Source organism: Plecotus auritus (assembly GCF_963455305.1).
Source record: "Plecotus auritus genome assembly, chromosome: 5".
In the NCBI taxonomy this organism is placed as follows: domain Eukaryota; kingdom Metazoa; phylum Chordata; class Mammalia; order Chiroptera; family Vespertilionidae; genus Plecotus; species Plecotus auritus.
In genome coordinates this window covers 78,178,289-78,185,376 of record NC_137776.1, presented here as the reverse complement: position 1 = coordinate 78,185,376, position 7,088 = coordinate 78,178,289, and positions in this window count along the sequence as shown.

Below are 7,088 nucleotides of genomic sequence, written 5' to 3'. Positions count from 1 at the left end.
TGGGGATGATGGGCTTTACACTATTGTTAGTTACCCTTGCTGCAGATAATGCCATCACTCTTCATTAAGCATAGCTCAGTCAAAACCCTGGTTTTCCAAGGGAGCATATAACCACACAAATGCACCAAGAAGAGGGAAGTGGTATGTTCACAAATACTCTCAAGAAGGCTGGGTGGCCATCTCCAACTAGCTTTTGAGAAATCTTCATATCCAGTGGAAAATTGGAATATGAAAAATACAGTTTACTGTTATAAAACTACATCTTGTTATAAAACATTAAATTAATTAAAGAATATATTTCTATATTATGGGTTCAACATTATTTATCAAACTGGAGATTTGATTATTTGCATGAACAGTGTAGACAAAGACCTCTATCTGGTAAATTAACACTACCAGCTCCCTGTGCATGTGACCATGTGTATTCCTTTTTTGTTTTAGAATAAAATCTTTGGTTTTCATATTTTTTGTAAAAATGCAAACATTTAAAAATTAAGATCCAGCCCGGCCAGGTTGGGTCAGTGATTGAGCATCGACCTATGAACCAGGAGGTCACAGTTCGATTCCTGGTCAGGACACATGCCTGGGTTGTGGGCTCAATCCCCAGTGGGGGTTGTGTAGAGGCAGCCAATTGATGATTCTCTCTCATCATTGATGTTTCTATCTCTCCCTCTCCCTTCCTTCCTCTCTAAAATCAATAAAAGTGCTGAATAAATAAATACATAAATAAGATCCAAAAATTGATTTTTTTAAATGCTGTGGTTATGATATTTTAAAACAAATAAATATAAACTCTATATGATGGATGAAATTAAGGAATTATTTTTATTTTTTTAAAACAATAGTTTTTAAATTTTTCTACTTATAGGTGAGAATATTTCTGGGCAGCATGTACAGAATATACATATATATGTGTATATATATACATTACATATATGTATATATATATATAGAATCATTTTAAACATTGCTTTGTTCCTAAAATAATGTAGGGAAGAACAAAAAGATATAAATAAACCAAATGAATCTGTCTTTAGATTTTATATTGAAATTCAAGGTTATATTATACAGTAGATAGTTGTATTTGTAAGTATAGGCTAGATTATGCTTTGTTTAAAAAAATAAAAAAAACACAACCTCAAATCTTAGTAGCTTAACAACAACAAAAAAATTTGTTTCTCTTTAATATGTCTGTTATGAATCAAGGTTGTTTCTCAGGCAAATTGAGGGTGCTTCAACCATCTCTAGTGTTTTTCAGAGCATATTAATTTTAATTTTATGAAAATCATTTAAGTGAGAACATTCTTTAAATCTGTATAGGATGCTATCAACATAATTTTTATGCTAAGCTATAGTGTCTATCTATATAATGTTAATATAGGTTTTATTTTCTTTTCACTATCATTACAATATTTAATTTGCTACATTGCTTTTTTAAGTGATATTTGAGAGGCTTATTTATATGATTATTTTTCAATTATAAGGTCATACCCTCACGTCCCCCCAAAAAAAAGCCCCTAAACTATTTACATTATTGTGCTTTCTTTTTTTCCCCTTTTTCCTTTAAAACAGTTCCAATGACCTGTATAAGCATTTAAAACTAGCATTGATTTTGGCTATTTCAGTTTGTGTTCTCCAAACAATATTTGTTTAAAATAAAATAATTTCAAAAACTCTCTTAAATATGAAAGAATTATAAGAATCTGAATGTAAGATAATATCCTTTTATTCTGAGGCATACTTTGTGTAAAATATTAAGAATTTCTTATATTCTAGGTATTATGCTAAGTACTAAAATAAAGATAACACAAAGGGTCAGAGGAGAAATGGAAACTGGGGGTATGGGTAGAGGTGTGTGTGCCATTCTGACCCTGATGGGAAGGGGCAGCCTCTCTCATGATGTGACATGCATACTGATGGCCAACTGAGGGAGAAATAAATCCTGTGAAATATGGGAAAGGACATTCCGGTCAGAAGGAATGTTAAGCACAAAGCACAAAAGCCATAGACACAACCAAGTCCAGCTTGTTCAAGGTTCCCAAAGAAAATTATTCTCTAGACAGAACAATAGAAGATTAGTTCAAGGAAGTAAGCAAGGTGTGCGGTTTAGATTTAAATGTTCTGAGAGTAGCCCTTGGGGTATTTTGAGTAGGGTTGTAGTATGATGTGATTCATATTTTATCAAGGCCACTGTGTCTTATAGAGAAAGAATAGTATCCAAGAGGCAGGAATGAAAGCAGAGATTTGATAGGAAGATTTGGTAGGCTTGGTGGGAGCTGTTGGAGCCTTGGTCCAGCAGTGGAGTTGGAGAGAAATAGACAGAAATCCATAAGGAAATTCCAAAGATATACAATGAACTGGAAAAACATTTGCACTCATATAAGTAAGGGTTGATTTTCTACAGCTCAATAAGAAAAAGACTGATAACCTGGAAGAAATGCAGTTTTCAGAAAAGGAAATAAAAAAGGCTATTATACATATGTTAAGATTGTCAACTTTAGTCCTAATTAAGATAAATTAAAATTACACTGAAATGCTTGTTTAACTAGAAGATTAGAGTTAATTAAAACAGACTTCAGGAGGGTATGAAGAAATAAGCACTCACACATTTTTGGTATGAATGTAAATTTGTATAATCTATGTGATGGACAATTTGAAGAGGTCTATTGAAATTACAAATGTACTTGTCGTTAGACCCTGCAATTCTGTTTATCATATCTGTCCTACAGATAAACCTTTATTCTACATCCCATCAGTACCTTGCCCATATCCCTCAGATACGTAGTCCTCCATCAATAACTCTCAGATGTTGTGTATTTGCCTTAGCTCTTTCACCCTTGAGATTATGAAGAGTGTGTTTTGTTCTTTTCTTAGGTTTCCCCATTTTTTATTCCCACAAGGTTTTGCTCCAGTTACCCACCCTTGGTTGACTCCTTTTCCCTAGATCATTTTCCTCTTCCTTTACTAGTTTCCCCAGCACCTCAAATGCTGCTTTCTCTAGGCACCCAACTAAGAGAATCCTCAGCCTCTTCTCTCAATGTGCTTTCCGCCGTTAGCTTCCTAGTGTATATTCTATTTCCATTTGTCCGTAGCTTCTGGGACTTTTATAGCATCCCTCTTACCTGGACACTAAATTTCTATAGCTCTCCAGTCACTAGTCATTGTGACAACCAAAAACTTAGTCCATGCATTTCCACATGCCCCTATCTCTTCCCTGGAAAACAGCTTCCCCTGTAATCCTCACAAGTAGAGTCAATTTCTTCTCTCAGGTGACACATAACACTGGGCCTGGTGGGGACCTAAGTGTCTTCCTTACTGTTCTTTATGGCTTCTAGATCTTTTTTTGTTTCTTTTGCCTTTTTTACCCAAAAGTTCAGCTTTGAATCTCATATCTCCCTCCATAATACCACTCTCCCTCATTGTAGGGGTACCCCTTGAAGATTCCTCCTTATTCCATGTAAATTCTAAGTGGAAAATACCTTTGTTGCTAAATTTTAAAATTACATGTTTCAAAAAAAGTAAGTAGTCTTAGTTACTATTTTTAAATAATAACCTCTTACATTCTTACTGTTTTATCATTTACAAAATTGTTTCATGTGCTTTATTCTCATTTGTTGCTCATAGCTCTGATGAAGTCATTTTTTTCCTGGTTTACTATCAAAGGCACTGATGTGCAGGAAGAGGCTCAGTGATTCAAGCAAGGTCACACAGGTTCAAATTCTGGATGGAAAATCTAGTGACTTTGTTGCTATCCTACAGCTATGATATTCTTGTTAAGAACATTATATAAAAATGGATTTAAATTTTTTTAAAGTAAATTATTGTGCATCTGTGGAATATGACTAGAGAAGACAAATGCCATTTGCTCTAAGGATGAAGAGTGGGAGAAGGCAGGGCATGGGTTGGGTATTATGGGATTAGGAAGCAAGTATGGGAGGTAAGGAGCAGAAAGAACAATGACAGTCAAGTCATATGGAGAAACATAGATTCGTAAGTTTAAAGTGACTACTTCCCTGTGAAAATCATTCCTTCTCCTTTAAACATGAAAAGACCCTTATGAAAATATAAAATGGACAAATGTACTGAGTCCAACCAGAAAAACAGAAACCACACTCATTACTTGCAACAGAGAATTTGAGAGAAGGAATCTATTGCACAGGTGATGGGAACACTGAGAAGAATCTAGGTTTCAGCAACCAACGACAGGAAGCCATTAAACTTTTAACCAGGCTGAAAGGAGGAGGTAATACTGCCAGGGTTCAGGGCTGGTTCCCTGCAGGAGATGGGGCCTGAGAGCAGACATAGCTGCTACTGTAGATGGTGCCTAAAGCAGAAAGAGAGCAGAAGAAATAAATATACTGGCTTTTCCTTCCCTTCACCTTCCAGGTTCCAGACAGTGCTTTCTACTAGCCTGGCCCAGCTGGAGCCCAGAAAACAGCCTGTAGGAGCTGGCTGAGATGTGAAGCAGAGGAGAAGAAGGCAAGAGATGGATCTGAAGGCAAACAGGCTCAGAACCATCACATGACCTGGGGCATTATGCTAATGGAAGGACATTGTGAATTAGCTCAAAGCATCTAGGAAAACATGTCTTAAGTCTATTCTGGACTAAACAAATAAGTAAGTAAAATAGCCTTGGCCCAGTAGCTCAGTTGGTTAGAGCATTGTCCTTATACCCCAAGGTTGTGGGTTTGATCCCATCAGGACATATACAAGAATTAACCAATGAATGCATAAATAAGTGGAACAACAAATCAGTGTATCCCTTTCTCACCTCCATTCCTCTCTCTAAACTCAATAATAAATAAATAAATAAATAAATAAAACTCAGAAGAGAGAAGAAATTTGACAAACGAAGCACAATGACATTTTGTGTAAATATCCAGACCTTTGCCTGGTCAGCATGGCTCAGTGGTTGAGATTCTACCTAAGAACCAGGAGGTCACAGTTTGACCTGGTCAGGGCATATGCCTGGGTTATGGGCTCAATCTCCAGTGTGGGGTGTGCAGGAGGCAGTCAATCAATGATTCTCTCTTATCATTGATGTTACTCTCCCTTTCTCCCTCTCCCTTCTTCTCTGAAATCAATAAAAATATATTTTAAAAAATATTTAGACCTTTTATGATTAAGTGATTACAACTGAGAGAAATAAGATGGAAAAGAGAGAAAACAGCTCTAATAGATATTCAGAAAGGAAGTTGAAAGTTTGTCACATGCTTTGCACACAATAGGCTCCACATTCAAAATAGAAGCAAATTCTTGCTGAGCTCTTGACAATATAAAAATAATTTTAAAAATAATTATAAAAAACCCCACAAACATTCATTACCTTTTTTCTCAAAACTGTAGACTGTAGCCTGGCCAGGGAGACTCAGGAGGTCATGAACCAGAAGGTAAAAAAAATTGTAGATTGTAGCGGAACACAATTTTTAAAAAGCTTGCCTAATTTTCTTTCTGGGGAAAAAAAAAATGAAAAGGGAGACAAAGAGACAATAACATATTGCTATAGACTCTCCCTCTTAACTGGCTCACTGTGTGCTCTGAATATGCATAATTCATTTTTTAAAAGTATTTTGAAATTGTAGAACCACTAATGCAAAAACTGGGATCCTGGAAAGTAAAAGCCAAACTTCCAATGGTTCTTTCAGATAAGTAATCTATCCTATCTAATAAAAGAGTAATATGCAAATTGACCATCACTCCACTACACCCACCAGCCATGCCCACCAGCCAATCAGGAGCGAATATGCAAATACACCCAACCAAGATGGCTACTGCCACAGAGAGCTGGAGGGAGGCTTGGGTTTCCCCGGCAATGGAGGAAGCCAAGCTTTCCACCTGCCCTTGCCGGCCTAGGCCTCCACTCAAGGCTACAAAGTTTCAATGACAGAAGATAGATAAACCCAAACAGAAATGGCGGCAGCCATGGAGCTGGAAAGAGCAGGAGGCTAGGGTTGCCCGCGGCGATGGAGGAAGCCAAGCTTCTGCAGCCTTGGCCGGCCCAGGCCTCTGCTTAAGGCTACAAAGTTTCAATTGTAGAAGATAAATAAACCTCAGATACCAGGGCCTCCACTTGGATCGCCAGGGGGCATGGCCGGCCTGAAAACCACCACAGGCCCCTCGCCCAGGCCGCCTATGCCCCAAGGGAACCCCCACCCTGATCCGGGACACCCTTCAGGGCAAACCAGCTGGCCCCCACCTGTGCACCAGGCCTCTAGCCTATCTAATAAAAGAGTAATATGCAGATTGACCATCACTCCAACACACAAGATGGCTGCCCCATGTGTTCAAAGATCCTGCCCCCATGTGGGCACAAGATGGCCACCACAAGATGGCCAGCAGGGGAGGGCAGTTGGGAGGGACCAGGCCTGCAAGGGAGGGCAGTTGGGGGTGATCAAGCCTGCAGAGGAGGGAAGTTGGGGGCAACCAGGTCTGCAGGGAAAGGCAGTTGGGGGGGACCCAGGCCTGCAGGGGAGAGCAGTTAGGGGTGACCAGGCCTGCTGGGGAGGGCAGTTGGTGGGGACTCAGGCCTGCAGGGGAGGGCAGTTAGGGGTGACCAGGCCTACAGGGGAGGGCAGTTAGGGGCAAACAGGCTGGCAGGGGAGCAGTTAGGCATCAATCAGGCTGGCAGGGGAGTGGTTAGGGGTTGATCAGGCTGGCAGGCAGAAGCGGTTAGGGGCAATCAGGAAGGCAGGCAGGCGAGCAGTTGGGAGCCAGCAGTCCTGGATTGTGAGAGGGATGTCCGACTGCCCGTTTAGGTCTGACCCCACCGGGATTGGGCCTAAACGGGCAGTCGGACATCCCTAGAGGGGTCCCAGATTGGAGAGGGTGCAGGCTGGGCTGAGGGAAGCACCCCCCCGTGCACGAATTTCATGCACCGGGCCTCTGGTATATATAAAAAAGCCTAAGCGACTGTTACAACTGGAACAACTGGTCGACCAATAGCTATGACACCCACTGACCACCAGGGGGCAGACACTCAATGCGCTCCCACAGCCAACCTCCCGCGGCCCCTCCCCCTGGCCGACCAACCTCCCTCAGCCCTTCCCTCCTTCAACTGGCCAGCCAACATCCTGCAGTCTCTCCCCCCA